The sequence below is a fragment of the Lactuca saligna genome, chromosome 3 (assembly GCF_052625555.1).
Source record: "Lactuca saligna cultivar CGN05327 chromosome 3, ASM5262555v1, whole genome shotgun sequence".
In the NCBI taxonomy this organism is placed as follows: Eukaryota; Viridiplantae; Streptophyta; class Magnoliopsida; order Asterales; family Asteraceae; genus Lactuca; species Lactuca saligna.
Window position 1 is genome coordinate 25001348 of NC_136419.1, and position 22517 is coordinate 25023864.

Genomic DNA, 22517 nt, shown 5'->3' on the forward strand with positions numbered 1-22517 from the left:
ATACTTGAAAGGAAGCATCCCAGGGATCGGGTGTTACAAATAAAGGTTAAACGTATACATAACACGAAAACTATGTTACTTTATGATGAGAATTTGAGATTTTGTTGCCAAATGGAAAATAACTTGTCTTTATTAAATATATTAGGTTACAACCCGTGGAAACCACGGATAAATGATTTATAAAATTTTATTAAACTGATAATAAATAATTTCTTAAATTTTATAATTTTATATAAATTATTTGGTTATGAATAGTTATGTGAATTAGGAACCATAAATGTTTATATGATGACGCAATTAATTTGGAGTATGAACTGTATTAATTTTTGTAAGAAATTTGTGCTTTACGAATTTTATTGACCGACTTATTACAAAAGATAATATATATATATATATATATATATATATATATATATATATATATATATATATATATATATATATATATATATATATATATATATATATATATATATATATATATTTAGATGGTGCCATTTCTAGAATTGACATAATTTATTGTATGTCTTTGAGATTAATTCTCAAGGGCAAAAGGTATATCTTGTTAGATATGAAGCCGCAATGATCATTACCAAGAAAATGAAACAAATTCATTTAGTAGTAATAAATATCATGAACAAAACTGATTAACATTGTTTATTATATCATACCTTATGTTTTAATTATGTCATATTAATAAAATTAAAACCTTAAAATTTATGCTTTCTTCTAAAAGAAGTAAACAACAACTATTTAAACTTACTTTTACTTTTCCTATTTCCAACGGGTTTCAATCCCGCTATCTTCTTACTTTATCATCTTTCTAAAATCAGCGAAATCACATGAAGTATCATAAAATTTTAAAGAAAATCAAAATGGTAAATTCATCAAAACATGTATAAAAGAGAAGGTAATATCCTTAGATTAGTAAACTTTGCCTAGGGAACAAACTTATATACAATATCAACAACTTTAGTTGTAACAAATTTTAACTAAAAAAGTTTTATAACTATCACAATAGTTATAAAGTTAATAAATATTGTGATGCAAAAAACTAACATCACATAAAAATAAAATCTAAACAATCACTTAATTAACATACAACACAAAAATGATATTTTGTTAAAAATTCCACTTGATACAAATACATATACTTTATTAAAGCGTTTAGATAAAAACAATAAAAATTATCTCAAATTCTTGTTCACAAACTTCTTTTTAGGCATATGATTTAGCACTCTACAAAAATGAATGAATGAATGGAAATTCATTAGTTAGCCCATCTGGTATGGAAATACACGTAATTAAGCAAAGTATGAGGTTATTTATCAAAAATAGTCAAATACGGAATTGGTTGTAAAAGATTTCTTGAAGATAATAATGAATATCCGATTTTTAAGTAATTGATATGTATTCAAAATTGAAAATTTAAATATATACACAATGTTTTTATTGGTTACCAAAATATACCCTGTATAACCAGATATATTAAAATGCATGTGTATTATTATAGTTTCAATAAAACTGTTCATATATGGATTGAAATTGCATGTTAAATGTTATCCGATTTTCAAGCAAAATTAATGCGTTCAAAATAGAATTTTGTTTAAAATCTTTTTAAATGTTATTTAAGTATACTCATAATAGCTACTCTACATTTGTCAAAGTGGTGAGCATGGTATGGTTTGGTGCGGTTTTCACACCAAACCGAACCGCAAACCGCATGGTGCGGTTTTTGCATTTTTAAAACCGTTGGGTGCGGTTTTGCAATGGTTCGGTTTTTCGATTTTTAAATGCGGTTTCGGTTTGTATCGGTGCGGTTTCGGTTTTTAAACCGTGTTAAGAATTTGGTGCAGTTTTTTTTTATGTTTTTTGTGCGGTTTTTTTAAATTGTAAGAACTGAAAACCATATGCATATAAGCTTGTATTGTGCTGTTTTTTTTAATACATTCATTTTCAACTCAAAACAAAATTACATAATCAAAAGTTGTAAGTCGCTTAAAATACAACTTGTGACTACTCTCACAAACTAATTAATGATTGAAGGTTGGTTGATTTTGACTTAATTTGTTACAAGCTTATTACATGTAATCGATTAGTACGTTTGGCTAACAATAAAACATTTCTTTTGCACCCTATATAGTTTTATACAACCACAAAATAAACATATAATAAATATATTATCGTTTATAACTATTTTAAATAGAATGTATATAATAAACATTGATTGATTTATTATTATACACGCTTGCGGTGCGGTTCGGTTTTGATGGACCGGTTTTTAGGATAGAAACCGCACCGCACCGTTGACCTTCGATTTTTGCAAAAATTAAATCCGCATCATTGGTTTTTGCATCGGTTTTGGTTTTTCGGTTGCGGTTTATTGCGGTTTTATCGGTTTTTCTTTAATCGGTTCGGTTTTTGCTCACCCCTATCAGTCAAATAAATGCAAAATAGATCATTAGAAATAATAATAACATGACAATTAGTCCAAATTAAAACCCCAACGGGCATATAAGACCGACATAAATAGACATATTTCTCCTTCCACACCCAAATTCAGTTTGTGAACTTATCTCTCACCAAAGCCTCTGCACCGCTTTATATGCAATCATTCATTCCCTAACCAGCTAAAACTGAACTATTAAAATAAAATAAGAAATTTCAAAGATTTTGAATCAAATAGGATACGTTGCGACAAAGAAAATGTTTATAGATCAGTATAATAGTTTTCAACCCTAAAATGAAATAATCAAAAGAGTTGTAACCGTTACATGAAAATACAAAATGAAATGAAATAATCAGAAAATAAAGATACAAATCAACTATTTTTTGCATATTATGCAAAATTTATTGTCCATTTTCTGTTTTTATGGATTTTTTTTGAAACACAACACATTATTCTCCGATAAAAGACACACACAATTCATTAAATCCTTTTATTGTCCACTTTCTGTTTTTTGGAATTTTTTTTTTTTTTAAGACAACACTATATTCTCGGACAAAACACGGATACAATAACATAGCTTAAGCATATTTTTTGTTAAACGGGATTACATACAATGACCAGGGGCAAAATGGTAATTTTTTATAATTTGTGAGGTGCTACTTAATCCTTTAGGAGCAGAATGTGCTTTGTTTGTGATCCTGTATAACAACAGGTATGGTTGTTTCAAAAAGGGGCTGTATGGAAAAAAGATTAAAGTAAAGAAAGATAGCAAAAGAATGACCATTTAACAATTAACAAAAATAAAACATTCACCCAAAATAAGAATATGACCATTTTGCCCCTGTAATGTTAACATGTAATTATTTTTAAAAGAGTATCCCCAGATTCGAAAAAAAATTAAGAAAAGTTTGACAAACATGGGTTTAATGTGATAAATTTAAACTACAATGCTAAAGTAGGTAAAAATGAAAAAACAAAAACTAATTAAAAGGGAATTGAACGATATCTTGACCAAGTTCCGTTGTATTGAAACACATATAGTTACATGGAAATCGATTTGGGAGATGGATAATATTCGTATAACATATAATAATTTAACTTTGAGTCTAATGAAAATCGAAAATAGGATCCAAGTTACAAAGTATAAAGATACAACAAGGAAAAAAACACACCAAGACAAAAAAATCTAAAACACCATTTTAAAGCAAGATGATAAGTATTCAACAAAGAACCATATGTAAGAATCAAAACATATGAATTTGAAAAAAGCATCATACCTACAAATTAAAACGGATTAAAAGGATTTAAGGAAGAAGTACATAAACTTGATCGACTAATCAGACCGATGACAAGGTTGGAGAAGCTTTTGCACTTTTTCTGTAGATGAAATGTGAAAAATGTTCGTGTAAATCGATCATTAAAAAGGTTTAATTTATATATAGAAGTGAATATGATGAAAAGTAGGAAGTAAATCAACCGAAATGTAATTTGAATTTAAAACATAAGATATCTTACATTACCGGTTCCTTATTTTCAGGGATTTCATTTGATTGATTATAGGCGTAAACTAATTTTAAGATCATTTAGAAGAATGATATGGTAAGCCATTAATTCCTTCCAAACGTGAATATGATAAGTTTTGGAAATCACATTAAAATAGCATAGCAGTTACACATATCACATGAGCTGCACATGTAATCTACAGTATTATATGGAGGTGCAAAAACGAAATTCCTTAAGATTTGTTTGATTGAATGGAACAGAATAGAATGAAAAAAGAATTGAATGGATAAGGTAACGTAATAAGATTATCAAACATCACTGAGTTTGTTTCTCAATTGATTTGCAATATCATACACCTCCAAATTCAATGCATGCTACAATAATAGAAGATGTAAAACTTGATAAGCAAATCCATTTTCTTAGAAAACTAACCTATTTAGAGATACCTAATCTTTAAAAATGACAATAACAATACAAAGATTAAAGAATGTGAAAACTTGTACTCTAGTATCCAAATCTAACCTGGTAAAAGAAATAGATGTTGTGAGCAATGTTTCTAATTCGAGTTAATGAAACAGATGTTGTAATTTTACTTTGACAAATTGCAAACATGATGAATTTTGCATATTATAAGAAACCTCTACACATTGTCAAACAAATGCATGTGGTATATAGATTAGAGATGATATTTATTGCTAAGAGAGAAGAAAGCTAAGGACAAAAAATCATGTTCGTGATACCATAGAAATAAAACAAAATTAAATCAAATTAAAATTGAACGAATCCAATAAGCGATTAATACTAAAACTTAAATTTGTTCAAAATTTGAATAAAATCATAAAAAGAATACCTTAGAATGATCAACTTTATGAAAGATATTGAGGATATTGTATTCATCAGATCAAATCATTGACTCTTGAGGGGTGTGTGTGTGTGTGTGAGTGAGTGAGAGAGACGTGGTGCGGTTTGTGGTCGTTAATGTGATTGGCGGTCTGATGGTGGTGGTGATGGTGGCGGAGGCGGAATTGAAATTCAATGCATATGTTAGGGCTTGACGAGATTAAGAGAGAAAGCATATGATATAGGAAAAGAAAATTCAAAGTTGAGAAAAGTATGGACTGATATCAGTTACATTTAGACCAATCCAAGAAGATTACTCCATAGAAATCGATGATTACTTGAATATTGATATCAGTTACATTTAGACCAATCCAAGAAGATTACTCCATAGAAATCGATGATTACTTGAATATTAATGTGATGATCGGTTACAATTGCAAAGAATCAATGATAGCCTTTAAGACGTGAAAACATTATTTTAGGTTTGGACGGAACATGAATAACGGAGGAGGGTATAAAAGTCATTTAACTTTTGTAAATAATGGAAGAAGGAAAAGACACTTGGCATACAATAATTCTTTTATTATGATAGATATACTAGGTTACAACCTGTGGTTTCCACAGGTAAAATATTTTTATAATTTTATTATTTAATAAGATTAAAGTTTTTTTTTTAAAAATTGTATTGTTTGTTTAAAACTAATATATATGTTTACTTAAATTTTAGATATACGTTATCTATGTAAATTTAAGTAATCTCATACAAGTAGCATGCACATATCTTTCCATTTTCTCAAATATATTTGCAAATCAGAAGTAGTGAGAGCCAACAAAATTAATTAAAAAATAAGTAAAAACTATGGTAAATCCACACTCCATATATACTTATAGTTAATATTTAAACCTGCAACATCAATGATGGTGGATGTATGCTTTATATGTACTTATTTAGAGAAAATAAAAATAAAGTAATACTTAATAATAACAATCACATATTTACTAAAAACCCACTTTTATATAGAAGTAGTAGTTAAATTCAAACATGTCTATGTTTTGGTTGCCATAACACTAAATAAAAAAGAAAATACTCTTTCCATGTTTATTGATTAACTAAAACTTTAGAGAATGTAATTTCATGCATAAAAAGATAAAATATAATAATATTTTGAACCGATAAAAATATAATCTCAGATAACGTTTATTAAGACATGAAAATTTTAACTGCTTAAAGCTAAATCATCTAATTCATTTATCAAAATTACAAAGATAAACATTGTCTATCCAGCATACTTTGACTGCTTATTATTATTGTTACAATATTGCACTTTAAAATTTTGATCTTGCAATTTGACCATTTCATGCAGGTACATTGTGATCCTACCATGATTTACTTAGATTCTCTAAATTTTGAGATCAACCACATATTTTTACTTTGGGTAAAATTTCATCTAAATTTTGAGATCAAACGTATGTTTTTACTTGATAACATTGGGTAAAATTTCATTCAAATTTTGAGATAAAATGTATATATTTACTTGATAACATCGGGTAAACTTTCATCATCTCTTACTTAATTAAGATATTCATTTTACATTAAGTCAAACTTGAGAGCAAGAACATTGATTGAGATTAACACTTAAGTCAACCCATATGGAATTTCTTGAGTATTTTATCTCTATATTTCTTTTGAAGGAGCACTTTAAAGTGTTTTACCTCATAACTATAGCATGCACCTTTCTGACACTCATAAGACTTTTATGGATTCCAATAATATTTTGCAAGTTTTTCGATTTTTTGCAACCAAATATTGGAATGAAATGGAATATTCTAGTTCTTATAAAGTGATTTTATTTGTAAACATGGCGTAAAAGGGAAGTGATTTTTATGTAAGTAAAAGAATACATTTGTTGGTAGAAAGGAGGGCTCCACAGCAATTCCAATAATCTTTTGGATTCCATTTTGCCCCTGCAGTCAAATATATTTATTCATTTCTTTGTACTTAATAGTCATCTTACCTCAAGCAAATGAGATGCTACTTGGTCTAGAGACAAAGTCTGTCCATTAATGGTAATATATGTCCAGGCTTCAGAATATCACTCAATCCTAAACCTATAAAAAATATTCTCAAAACCTATTCAGAATTGAAATAAAATTATAATCCATTTTGGTTTTCATTTCGGGTGGTCAAAAGTGCATGTAGCTAATCCAAATCCTAACCAGGTAACTCAAAGTGGGTCTTTAACCATAATTTTTTTTAAGAAATAGTAATGTACTTTCTATTTAAAGAACATTATTATAAAAAGATAGATATTTCAAACTATAACATTGTAACAAGAAAAAATAAAAATTAAGATGCTATCAAAAAGTCAAACATAGTAGCCTATCCAAATTTAACCATGTTCAGTATCTCAAACTGTTTAAAATTTACAATGTATCTTCATGCTCTTGTATAAAATATCACATATTTGATCTATTTTACAATGTATCTTAAAACTATACATAACACACCTAACTAATTTCATATGTGCAATCTACTATACATAATTGTTTTCAAATTATAAATATAATTAATAAATATGAACTATCACACATACATTTTTTACCTTAATTATGAAACTTCCTTTTATAGTCATGTCCAGAAACAAAAGATTAAAACATGATTCCAAATTATAAAAAATAAAAATTTGACACCCAGATACTTACATGCTAAATTCCAAACATGATTGTTATAAGGTAATACATTTATCTTTAAGCATAAATACACAATTACACAAAAAAGAAATTTTAAGCATTAAACCACAAGAGAACATAACTAATAGATAACATATACCTTTATTGCTCCATGAAAATTGGTTTGGCAGACAATTTGCCTGTCATATCATAATTAACCTAATCCTTGTTCTTTAAGTATACAAATTTCATTTAAAAGAATTTTGACACCAATGATAGGGACTGTCAAAATCCTAATAATAAAAGTTAGAAACGTACATACCTTAAAACTACCAAATACACATACCTTTTCATCATGTTCAACAACATATCCACTATAACCCTCACCAATTGATTAGGCAAGTGATATCTATCAAGCAGAAAAACGAAACTACAAAATTGATGTAAGCATACTTATAGAATTTCTTTTTTCCGATGATGTTCTTAGACCTGACACTACACACGAGACCAAAGATATTTCATTGAGAAAAAGTATTTTGATTTCCATCAAAAGATTTAAAGTTTCAGATATATATCTATCAAAACACCATTAATAAAATTTAGAAATGTGTTAATATAATGATAGAAGATGATAGAAGATGAAAATTAGTTATTAAAACGAAAAACGTGATCATACCTTACACATGGCTGGAGTTATATTCTGGAATGGGCTCAGTAAATAGCAATAAACAAAAAAAAAACGTAAAATCTACAAAATCGAAATCGACCTCTAATAAATCGTTTGTACCGTGGACGGAATGGAGGATCGATTCGGAGGTCATCACATAGTCGTTAATAACCCTCAGGAAAACTTGAACCATATCAATTCTATGGCGGATAAGAGAAGGAATGGGATACAAAGGTGTATTCGTAATCCATAAAAAGTTGCAACATGTAGGTTTCAAATTTTGGAGAAGATTTGGTTGTTGATTTCTTGAGATGTAGTCAGAAATCCATTTCAATATATCCCTAATTTTAAATCCATTTTCAATATATCCCTAATTTTATGCTGAGAACTTTAAAATCATAAACCAAATCACATAGAGGAACAGGAACATAATAAGGGGGCATGTTGTTGGCGATCTAATCGAACAAAATGAACAAAGTTTCCAAAATAAATGAGAGATTTAGGGAATAAACAGATGCGACGTCGGAATAAAGATATTTTGGGTTTTAAAAGTTGAGGGGTAAATTAGGTAGTTTATTTTGAAATTTCTTTATGTTGAGAAGATGCCACATAGGATTATAAGGATTGTTTTATTAGAATAGGAGATTTATTTATTTATACAAGAATAAAGGTTGATAAATTTCAGTCGCATCAGTATTTAACAAAACGAAATGAGAATGGGGATGGTAACATCTCTATTCAAGACCATAACATTCACATGGGCACGTGGATTGTTGGCTCCGTTCTATTCATGCATCACATTAGCCTCATGTTACACATGAAAACGATAGACTCGCCATTAATTTGTCTATTCACCTTTATAAATTGACACATCAAACATCTCACTCTGCAAAAGTGTTATATTCAACCAATGATGCTTTATAATTATATTTATTTTTCTAAACATTGTCACACATCATAATAAATGATATTATGAAAATTCACACACTTGCAAAAAGGTGCCGGCATTTACCTTTTATATGTTCGTTACTAAGATTTTAAAGTGGGTTTAAGAATATATATATATATATATATATATATATATATATATATATATATATATATATATATATATATATATATATATATATATATATATATATAAAAGTTTAGGTTCATTTGAGACCATTCTAATTTTGTGAGACCGTGAGACCAAATCTAAAAATAATTTTAAAATGCAAAATAAATGGAAAAATCCAAAAATTATTTTTTTAAATATTATTTTCGGAACTTGAATTAACTAAAAAAAATAAAAAAAAATATAAAAAAAAATAAAAAAAAAATTCCGTTTTTTTTTTTTTTAAATACGTGAAATATTCTAAATAGAATATTACACTAATATATTCTAAAAAATAATTTTAAAATGCAAAATAAATGGAAAAATCTAAAAATTCTTTTTTTAAATATTATTTTCGGAACTTGAATTAACTAAAAAAATAAAAAAAAATCTATTTTTTTTTTAAAAGTACGTGAAATATTCTAAATAGAATATTACACTGTACATATTCTAAAAATAATTTTAAAATGCAAAATAAATTGAAAAATCAAAAAATTCTTTTTTTAAATATTATTTTCGGAACATGAATTAACTAAAAACCTTTTTTTATATCATTATTATATACAAAAACCTTTTTTATATCATTATTAAAAATCAAAAAATTCTTTTTTTAATATATATATATATATATATATATATATATATATATATATATATATATATATATCATTATTATATACAAAAACCTTTTTTCTTAAGAAGGCTGCGTGCATTTCACTTACCCTTCTTCTTTAGCGCGTGAAAATGAGAGTAGTATTTTTCTGTGATGTTCAATCGCCTGTTTCACCATGATGCTTTTTCCAAAGCTTGGGGGGTGAGTCATTACTTTTGAAGACACTTGTTTCCATTTCCCCTTTGGTATAGAACACGCGTAAACACTCTTGTCTTCCCAAACGACTAGGATTCCCAATATACAACACGTATCCTCTATCACCGCATCCCCTCTTTTCTCTTTCTTTCCTCTTATGTTTCATCCTCGTTCTCATATCTCATCTCTCTCTCTCCAACATCCGGTGAAGAAGAAGGAGAAACAGAGAAACAACAATAAATTCAAAAGTTTAATTTCGTACCATCGTATTCAATATTTGCTTTCACTGGTTCCTATTCCACCGTCTGCCTCTTCTATCGACCATACCAATGTAAACCCTAGGCACCACCATCGGCTATGCCAGCAGGCATGCTCACCGTTTATCTTCCCTATGCCACCAGTATTTAACCACTCTTCCAAACTTAATCAGCAAAAAATTAGAACTTGTGCGTCTTGCTTCTTTGTTATCCCATTCTTTGATAGAATTGGAGCACAATGTAAGAATTCGAATGTTTGCACTTTGTAGCAGGTTAATGACTCGATCACATGAAATTTACAATATCTCTCAAATGTTTGCTTTAATCATCGCCCCGTGTCAATATCTTCTCCGCCTCAATCTGTTTCAATTTCTTTTCTTTTACTATGTCGGCTAAATTGTCGGCCACGACAACCCAAAGTAAGGTTTCTCTGTTATGTTGACTGCTTATAAATTCTATTTCTTTGATGTTAAATGTTATTCTACAAATCTTTACTTTGTTTGGCATTAATCTGATGTAATTTTGTATTTTGATATGCCGATTGTTGTGGGCAAGTCTTTAGCACAGGGCCATAACAATGATTCTTGTTTTCATGGTAATGATGTTGGATATCAAGGCGCTGGTGAGTGAGAAATTTAATTTACTGCAATTTAACTGCAGGCCAACTAAATCAAATCCGACCCTTCGTTCAGTCCATGACCATCGCCAAGTTTCTTCAAAACCTTTTCTCCATAGGTACGCTTCACGTATTTATCATTGTATCATTTTAATAGGTTAGCTTATCAATTTTGATATCTCTTTGTAGACGAACGGGCTTTTGGTTTATGTATTTCCCCCCAATTTTGCTCTTATTTTCCATACCATCGCTCCCCCAATTTCAATCCCTTTTCTTTCCAAAATATGAATCATCCTAAATAAGATTTGATACCAGTATGAGCTTTTCAGGTAATTTAAGATGGTCATGATGGACTAATGATAAGGTCTCCACAGTTATTCTTCGTTATCTTTTTGGGGCAATTTAGTTATTGTTTTTATTCTGTACCATTCTTTTCAATAATGCTGAACCATGTAGTTTTAACTTCATATTTAATTCTTAGTATTTCATTTTAAAATTCTCTCTCCTAATGATGAATTATACCTATGATGTGAAACCTTTGGTTGTTCTTTTGGATATACCACGGTTGCCAACCATATCTTACAACACTACATTGTTGCATATTCAATTTATCAATGTCATATATAGAAACATGGCATACCGAATGTGATTGTGAACTCTGGCTCCTTATAAGCCATGGTAGCAAGCCATTAATACCCTTTTTTCCCATGATTTCAGTTGATTCAGAGGATATATGGTCTCTACCACCTTGTTTTCACGAATATGTTTATACAACTAATCATAGAACCTTCCGACTATTAGCTATTTTTCCAAATATGTTTCAACTGTCACTTTTTTATTTAACCATAGAAATGATCTTTTGAATAGTTTTAGTAGTGGAATTTGATAAAGGTCAAATTCATGTTTGAGTGCATAGAGTCATTATGATAAGACTTCAAAGTAGCTTGAGAAAGTGGTTAATTGGAAGCTGAAAGCCTACCATAATAGGAAAGTTCATGCTCAATTACAAATGGATACAAATGGAAAAGAAGCAATACAGGTATGTCACTTCTCTTTGCTTTAATCTAATTAAATATTATTGCCCTTTTTCATTTTGATTTTGTGGTTTCTTGCAACATGTTTTTTTTTTCACAAAAAATCATATCATCCTATTCCAGCCAAAAAAGATGCGAGATATTTATTTATTTAACTATTCCTTGATATAAAAGATGACAAAACTACCATTGATCCTTCCTATAGTTCCAGATTCACTTTTTGAAGATGGACAACTCTGGTGACCATTCTTGTGATTTTAAATTGTCTATTTATATTTACATTTGGGATCGTAGCGATTAAACTGATAACAATTGAAAATGAACAAAATATAGACAAGCATATTGTAATACCATGATCATATATATTTTAAGGGTAAACACCATTGAATTTGGCGTTGATTAATATCTGAATATATTTGTCTTATTTCTCTTTGTGATATGGCATTATAGGTCAATAATACACATAGAGTTGAAGGAGAACAATGTACTCGCTGCAGCAGTAACCATTTTGTATTTTCCTACTTTGAGATGATTTTTAACGTTTATATGAACATTCTACTAAACGGTGAAGTAAATAACAGGAGTGTGAAGAGCTTGATCTTATTAATGCATTGTACTTTGAAAACGCTATATCATTATACTATCATTTTTCTTCTTAATGTACTTTTAAAAAGACCACAAAATTATAGCATTTTACTTTCAATTTCTCTTATTCTCAAAAAGAGAAGGTTCATAGATAAAGTTTGTGATGCTCCTATTTAATACAAATATGTTGCCCTAATCATAGAGTTGTTTTGATTTTAGTTTGCATGTACTATGATCACATCACGCCTTTAAATATATAATGTATGGATTTTACCTTTTTTTTTTTAAAAAAAATCAACAAAGAAAAGAATATGTGAATACTTGTCACATCATAAAATTGTAGTAGATGATGAAACCAATGTTGTTAACTTTAACCTTCATCCATCAAATAATGTTACATTTAGGAAGTGTTAACAACATTAGCAAGGCAATAATTACGCTTCTTGGGCCGTGCTAAGCACAGCCATTACCCATACCTAGTATATATATATATATATATATATATATATATATATATATATATATATATATATATATATATATATATATATATATCTTTACTATCTTATAAAAGAAATCTAACTATTTCTATAAATAGATTGATTATAATAATAATATTTTTTAAGACGTCCAAATGATGAAACTGATAGTACAAGTAACCATTAATAAAATAATATTAAATTTTAACCAAATTTTGAATTCAAATATTTATCATCAAATCTCTTTATATTTCTCAGCAATTTGATATAGTTCCCTCAAATCCCGGATTCATTCAAATTTTGAACCCTTTTAGATATCCTTAAATTTAGCATGTTGATTCAAATATCCCTCCAATCGCATATACCTCTTTGTTCCCTCCTCTGCTATAAAGTCTACCGTCCAGGAACAAAAAATGACTTCATCTCCCAAATAACACCATAGTTTGATTATTTTGTCTTCGACATGTACTTTCTTTTGTAACATAACATTTTTATAGAGGAAACATATTATCGAAAGAATTTACACGCCCCGCCGCTTTGCGCGGGTACACTGCTAGTATATATATATATATATATATATATATATATATATATATATATATATATATATATATATATATATTCACTTGTTCGTTTTGGCTTACAAATTCATATAGATTCCTATATAAAAAAAGTTCGATGATTTTTTTTTTTTTTTTTTTTTTGCATAAGCAAAAGTAATTGGTTTTAAATCACCCCGTCGTCAACATCATCAAAGAGACACGTGTTTAAACTTGATAATATTGAAATGATGTCGTGACTGTGAATTCATAATATATGCTTGTGACACATATTTAAACTTGATAATATTGGCATGTTGGCAACTTGGCATGACTATGCATTCATAATATATGCATGCATACCTTTGTAAGTCCATATGGATATGACTATTGACCCATAGTTTTCAAGTGGTGATTTATAGTTCGCAAGTTTTCAGGTTCTCACAATAACTTTTATATATATATATATATATATATATATATATATATATATATATATATATATATATATATATTAGTTGTGAGACCCGTGTATTACACGGGTTAATTAAAAATAAAAATTTAATATCAATATTTAACCATTAAATATTTTATAAAATAATAATTTTACATATCATAATGTAACCTTTTGAAGCATTTATAAAAAAAATCAAATCTTCTTTAGAGCATTTATGAGATTTTATTATCAAATTAATAGAATGATTTTATTTCCTTATATGAAATTTTATTTAAAAAAATGGAAATTCTAAAAAAATGAGAAGTGGAAAATAATAATTATAAAACTCCCACAAAATTACATGTGGCAAAACTCTTGATAATTTGACAAATGGCAAAAAAAACATTCATTTATTAGATTACGTTACCTTATATATATATATATATATATATATATATATATATATATATATATATATATATATATATTATATACCATCTTATAAAGCATACATAATTGTGTCTTAAGTACAAATTTTAAAGCGTATGGTACAAAAAATTATGCATGTTATCTTAAAAAACAAGGAAATCAGTTCTGGACCTTTGGATCAAAAATGAACGATCGGGATTTAATTCTTGGTGATCCATGTGAAATTCTTTCAACCAATAAAAATAGAGAGTTTTAGTCTATCTATCTTTACCACTCACACAGATTGCCAACCGGGCATGGTTACAAATCGTTGATATCTTGCTACTATTTATTGGCTGATGTTTTTAACTAATAACAAGGAAAACACAATCTCACAACCATTATCGTATCAAAATTTGAATTTTCCAATACGTTTCCCATATTCCACAAACCCTAACCGAACTCAATTGTCATCTCCACTATAACCAATCGAGACCATCACCGCATCAACCATCATCCAAACATCAACCACCATCACTAATGTCCTAGGGTTCGACAGACAATCACCACAAAATGTTGACGATTGTGTCACCATCATAGCAGCACCGCCACTGCCATCGTTACCCACTACCACCTTCACCCATGCTCGCTTTTAAAACTGATGGAGACGAAGAAGCCTAAACAACAAAGCTTATTCTCTTACCCAGTGGCTGCAAAATCGGCTTACCCAGTTACAATCATCAAATGAACAAGAGCCATTAAACTGGTAAGCATCTTCCCTGAATCAATTATTTTACTTTTGATTTCTCATGGTTTTTTTTCTTAAGATTTCTCAGGTTCAAGCTTTTCTATTCTTGAAGATATGCTTTTTTAGCTTTCCCAGGTGTGAAGATTTATCTGGATCTTTCAATCGATGCGGTTGTAAGATTTGTCATTCCACCATGGTCTTTCTTGCTTTCTCCCTCTTTGTCTTTCGCTGAAAACCACCACCCTCTCTTTCTTTGTCTATCTCTTTTTGTATCTCTCTAAGGAAAAACGTAAATGTTTGTGTGTTTACAGGTCGTGGGATGGCAGGACGTTGAAATAAAATACCTAACAGATGAAACCATATGAAAATCCGTAGCTAGAGATCGTAAGTTGTCAATAATCTTGTATTTTCTTCAATGTTCATGACATGTATTTGAATATTTTTACTGATTTCTCTGTTTCTATGTATAAACAAGCCAATGGTTTAGGAAAAAAGTGTATTTTCTACATATCCTTGTAAGCATCCGGATATACTTTCCTTTATTTCTTATTTGGTGTCTATCTTAAAGGTTTGTATATATTAAATGTTGGTTGAACCATACTTTCACGAATCTGGGCTAGAAAGTAAAATTGTAATGGTGTGTTTCACTATGTGTCTTTTTATTGTGGGTTCGTGTCTACCTTTACAACTATGAAAGAAAACGATTTCTGAAAGAGTTTTGAAAGTTGATTAAATGAAAGAATAATAATTGTCTTTCTGCTTCATAGTTTAAACAACTGAATGCTACTTGCTAATCAATGATGTTAACTGTTGCCCTATATTTAGTTGTGGTTGAATTTGGATAAAGATGCATGAATTTACTGATCACGATTTTAGCCTAAAAGGCTGTTCAAACTGTTCCAGGGTTCTCTATCTATCTTTCTCTCTCCAGTTTAATCTTACCTACACAAATCTGGCCCGATCTATAAAATCTATTTCATCTTCTCTTTATGGTAATAATCAGTCATTGCTGCAAAATAAGTTAATCTTTTGTTATTTTACAGATTTATTGGTTTTACTATTTTTCTCTATAGAACAATTTAAGGTCTGGCTTTTGTTTCGTGGTCCACTATCTATAAGGATTTTACCTTTTCTATTTTTTGAATTTTGTGGCGATTTAGTTTGGTAACTTATAAATGACATTTACTAGGCTACAGGAACTTAGGGAGGGGGAGTCCTAAGTTCTAAAACACATTGCATTAACATTTCGGTGGAGTCTTGCTAGATATCATAAATTTGCAAAATTAGGTATAATTTGTTTCATTGTGGGGTTTGGGGTCATTAACATATGTTTTAGAGAGTGGGGTTGGAGTCGAGGGATGATGTTGTTCATAAATTTTTTTATATTTGCAGGACTTATGGTGCAGGGGTAAAATTGTCATTTGGCACATGTAAACTGTGTACTAGCAGCTAGGCATGAAGACCATGCATAGTGCTTGTCTTATGTACTCCTCCATGGTTGCAAGAAAGGATTGTGGAAGCAGAGTAGCATCGCGTGGAAAGGTGAGATTAGAAAGATCATTGTTTTGGGAACGTGGGTTTAATTTGTTCCTGCCAATAGGCAAAACTAACCTTTGAACATGAATGTGATAGTTTTGGTTTTGGAACATTGTTTATTTGGATAAAAGGTTTGAACATGAATGTGATAGTTTTAGTTTTTTTTGTATTCGGTCATCTTCTCTATAATTTATGTATTTTTCATGGTTATCTTGAATTTGAAGATATAAGCTGGTGATGTGACTCCATTTTTTAGATTTTTCAAATCTATTTTGGCTCCTTGGTTTTAAGCCCTTCAAAAGGATCTATTTGGTATTTTATATGGTAATGTTGTGTTTTTATACACATGGTTACTTAATTTTGTTTCTAAAGGTTCTTATTTGGCATGTTGTTTTAGTATTTTGTAGGATATAGTGTATTATCTCTGTAACCGAAATTCATGAAACAATTTGTATAAAACCGAGAACCTAGAAGAATGCAACCAAAAGCAGAAATCATCAGTAAGGCACTAACGTTGAAAAAGTGCAACAACTCTATGTTACGATGGTAAAACACCACACATTTTATCTTTTTATATTAGCACACCTGTATGAGTTAATAATAGATAGAAACTATGTGATCAAATACAAGATTTATGAGTAGATGTCTGAGTTTTAGGAGGAAAATGGGAAGAACAGAGGCTGGATGTCTAATTTTCACTATGTTAACTACACTATGTACTTTTAAGAATTAAAATAAAATTAACGACATAACAATAAGATAATATTTATATAATAATTTTATTTGTTTATAAACAATAATCAAACACTTAAACTTTTGTTTACTGTATTAAATTATCATCATGTTCTTCATGTAAACTATCAATATAATTTATTTTTGACAATATACACTTTATTTCAACTTATTTAAAGTTTTTGGATATTTAAGCAATACAAGATGATTTTTTTTTTGTTAAAACATAAGTGGTTGATAACGGTAATAAGCATTATTTCATGTAAATGTAATATTATTAACATTTGATAACTTATTATAAAAAAATAAAAATAATTATTATAGGACATTTGAATATTTAACTATACAAGTGCATGTTATTGCTACATAATTGAAAGAAAACTAATTGTCGAAAAGAAACTAATCTTTGTCTCCTCCAACATCTAGGGGTGGTCATGAATATGAATGTCCAATCAAAAATTCACGTGTACTTAGAACAAAAATTTTGTTGTCTAAAGTTCAGATGTATTTAGAATGAAAATTTTCTAATTCAATGTTAACCGAGTTATACGTTATATATATAGCATTCTATTCAAAGTTTTGTATAGTTAAACTAATTGAGTTCACATTTAGTTGGTTCTTAATATTAGAAATAATAAATTTCGGATATCCGAATCCGTATACAAAATTAAGATATCCGAAAATTTTGATTCGGATTCTTATACCTAAAATCCAATATCTGACTTTCGGATATCTGAAATTTTAGATATCCGGTTTTGAACAACATTATTCGGATTTACATACTTAGCTAGAGAGTATTCGCCGAAAGGAACTCTCTCTTACAGAAAAACAATACACACTGTCTTACATACTAGAAAAAGAAACTAATCGCCGCATGTAAGATACCTTCCGAAAAAATTATATGCGTCGCCGCATCGCGCGGGTACCCTACTAGTATATATATATATATATATATATATATATATATATATATATATATATATATATATATATATATATATATAATTTGCTTACAACACAAAGATCATTATATTATATATCTTAAATTTAAATGACCTTAGAAATAGTAACTTTTGTGGCTTTAGGTTTTTGCCACAAATTTTTGGTGAATTTGACACTTTTCATCCTTGAAGTTAAAACTTTTACATTTTTATGTTTTGATTAAGTTTTTATGCTTTTAGGTTTTTGCCACAAATCTTTAACAATTTTGACAGTTTTTCTCCTTACAATAAAAACTTTTAAATTTTGGGGTTTTTGCCACAAGTTTTTAGTGACTTTGATACTTTTCGTCATTGCAATCAAAACTTTTACATTTTAACATAAAAAACATAAAAAACCTCGTTTAGACTTTTGCCACCATATTGTCCCAACTTTGGTAACTTTCATACTATTACCACAATATTTTTGGATATTCTCTACCAGTGTCCATTCTTTAGGCTGTTGTACACTTTTGACATCTAATCTTAGGAGATGTCGACTTTTTCCTATTTGTGGCGATTTACACTTTCATCACATATCTTTTAAAGTTTGTCGATTTTTCCCGTATTACCCTAATAGCGGCGTAGCCGCGGGTTCTTTACTAGTTTCTATAAATTGTAATCGGGATGAGCATTATGTATCAAATCTCAATCCCGTACCGGAACCAGTATAGAACCGTACATAGTTTAAAAATTTGGGACGGTACTTGGTACTTTAAAATCACAAAATTCGGGATTCGGTACCGTTGGTACCGGTACTCGTACCGAAAACTGATACCATTCTCAGTAGTCAATACCGGTGTAGATAATGTTAATTCGGTTCGGTGCTCATAATTAAATTTCGATGAAATTCGATTTTAGGGAAATTAGGACGATTTCGTCTCAGCTCATCTCTAAATTGTAATATACTATAATTTATTTGTTTTGCCGACACTCTATATGACCTTTTCAAGGTCATGTAGTTTTTCTTTTGTTTATAGTTCATGCTTGAAAAGGAAATCGAAGAATAAAACGATAACAATTGGCAAGCAAAGAATAAAACTTCAATGCAACTCTTTAGTTATTACTATAACAATGTCGTTTTTATACTTTTATTAATCTATTAATAATTTATGAAAGGTTAATAGTTTGGCTAAAATCCGGTTAAACATAGAAATATTGTTCTAAAAAACGCATCAATATTTGCAACAAAAAAAATCAATTTTACCACCATGACCAAGTTTAGAAGGTTGAAAAAACCACTTAAGTCACCAATTTTCACACATTGTTCTAAAATCAATTTTATGCTATTGGTTTGTGTATTGGTATTTTGGGCGAATTCACTAAGCTTTGGACTTACAGTTGTAGGTCATGTTTCAGGTAGCTCAGATGATCGTGGGAGGGCAAATGCTTGATCGTGCACCTCCTCATTTTGTGTTTTGTGATTTTGGGAAAACTCTGATGTTAAACATATTTTGAAAACTACAATGTAAACAATTATGATTTTTAGTTGGTTTGAAAAAGTTTAAATTTTTTGGAAATTTTATGGATGTTACATATCGAAAGATATTTTCAATTGTAGAGGCGTCCGGAATGAGATGTTGATGTCGAAGTGTAGTCCGAAACAGGTTAAATGATATTTATAGTAGAACCAGATTACCAGGTCAAAATAGTACTATCCGTTTAACCGAATTTGAAATAGGGTCCGGAACAATCCATTCCGGACAAAGTGATCATTTTGCAAAAAAAAAAAAATTATAAACAAAACAACCAAAAAAATGGTTAGATCACACACACAGTCACTCACTCACTCACTCACTCACTCACTCACACACACACACACACACACACTCTCTCTCTCTCTCTCTATATATATATATATATATATATATATATATATATATATATATATATATATATATATATATATTGGCTTAGGTTATTTTGTTTTTACTAACTATTGTGTACCAGAATGCATAAATCTTGATCAAAGGATGGAATTCATCAATGGACATGATTTGAGAGTGTATGATATTATAATGGCATAGCATGTACCATATAATCACATAAATTCTAGCAAAAGGGTATTTTGGACAATTAACTACAATTATAAAAGGAAATTTTCGGATATTTATGGATAATTAATTCTCCTAATTTTAAAAATATGATTTTTTTAATTAATTCAGTTTTAACTCTAACATAATTTGTAAAGATAACCGATTTATTCTGTCAGAATAATAACAAGTTTTGGAATCCGAGTTTGAAAAATAACTACATTGTAACATATTCTGTCAGAATAACATAATGTCAATCATAAACTAATAAATACATTATGAAAAGAATACACAAAATAGATTCTTGAACTAATAATATACCAAATAATTAATTGTGATTCTTTGAATAATAACAACATTCTGAAAGAATAACAAGTGTAATTCTTAAAAAATAACAACATTCTTAAACATTGAGTGTGATGATTCTTTAATTTATTCTTCAAACCTTTCCCATCAGTTCTTCAAGCCATTTCTATCACAAATTCTGTTAGAATGCAACAGTAAAATTATGTTAGAATACATTATAAACATATAAATATTAAAATTTTATCAAAATAAAACAGTAAAATTCTAGCAGAATTTATTATCAACATATAAATAATTAACCAAAACCATAATCGGAAGACATGAGTAAAAAAGTTAATAGATTTTTATCCTCTCAATTCATTAACAATCAAATGAATAACATATATCTAAACATTCTAAAATATGTATAAATGTATTCTGAGAGAATTAGTAGCAACACATGTTTTATGTAATATTTATATTCTCACATAATGAACATGTGTTTCCATTCTGATATGAAAAAAAATCCCCAACTTAACCCTCTTCATGCAAATTCTGACAGAATGTAAGCTTAACCATTATCATCAAAGACAAGTTTAGAACAATCAAATATCAAGAACAAATGGTAAATCAAGAACCATCTATCATTAAAATAAAACCAAATAGTCTTGGATTCGCCTTCAACTTACCTTCGCATAATTAAAATAAAATCAGTGCACTTGAAACACGAACAAATTGATCCTTGTTGAAGTCCCAAATAAGTGCTGTTGAAATTCCCTGAAAATCAAACCACCTTACGATCGGAAAATGGTCGCTCCAGTTGAAGATTTCGAGAAGTTCATAGCCTTTGCTGACAAGCTTCTCGAGCTCATGTCTATCACCACTGCCACCATTTTCACTAAAATCATCGTAGTATTTTCCAAACACAGACATCATGACATTGTTTAAGGAAGTGAAATGAAGGATATTTTTAACTTCCACGATACCATTTTCCTCCACTGATGACAAAACTTGACTAACCATTTTTAACCCGATGTTTTGCCTGAAAGCCCCAAACCCAGCAACCCTCTTAGGGCTAAACAAATGGGACGCCGAGATTCTTCGAATGTTACTCCAATAGTCACCGTAGGGAGTGAAACCCATGACACGGTGAAACAATAGCTCGTACGCCGACTCTTTCACCGGACGATCAGCAAACGTCGAGTTGTTTAGTATTTCCTTGGCTGTTTCCGGGACGATCAGAAAACGCCATGAGAGGTTTAGTGTTAAAAGAAGTAGAGAGCTTCGCCAGGACCTGTGTGTTAAAGAAGAAGTGAATGCGAAAATAAGGCCTAAATCTTCATACATACCGCTGCTAGGTGTTGCACAATGGCGAAATCGAAGAAACGGCGGTGGGGAGGCGAAATAATTTTGTGAGCAACGACTGATAAAGGGATGCTGGCTTTTTAGGGTTTAAGTAATTAAGGAGAGATTAATTGAATGATTTTTTTTACCATAATTAGATATACTAAGTTTACCATTATACCATTTTTTTTAATTTAATTAATGATTTATTGTTTCCTGAATTCTCATTGGTGCATTTAGGCACACACTACTTGCTAGAAACATTTGAACCTAGCTCTCTCTCTCTCTCTCTCTCTCTCTATATATATATATATATATATATATATATATATATATATATATAGCCTTAGGTTATTTTGTTTTTACTAACTACTGTGTGCCAGAATGCCTAGATCTGGACCACTGGATGGAATAGAATCAAAGATCACGATCTAAGGTTCTATAATATTACAATAGAGTAACATATATCATATAA

At 29.2% G+C, this 22517-nt stretch overlaps 1 pseudogene; it reads right to left on the reverse strand.

Moving 5' to 3' along the window:
* Positions 1-21397: 21397 nt before the first annotated feature.
* On the reverse strand, positions 21398-22045 carry LOC145035280 (cytochrome P450 78A5 pseudogene; annotated as a pseudogene).
* Between the last annotated feature and the right edge of the window lie 472 nt (positions 22046-22517).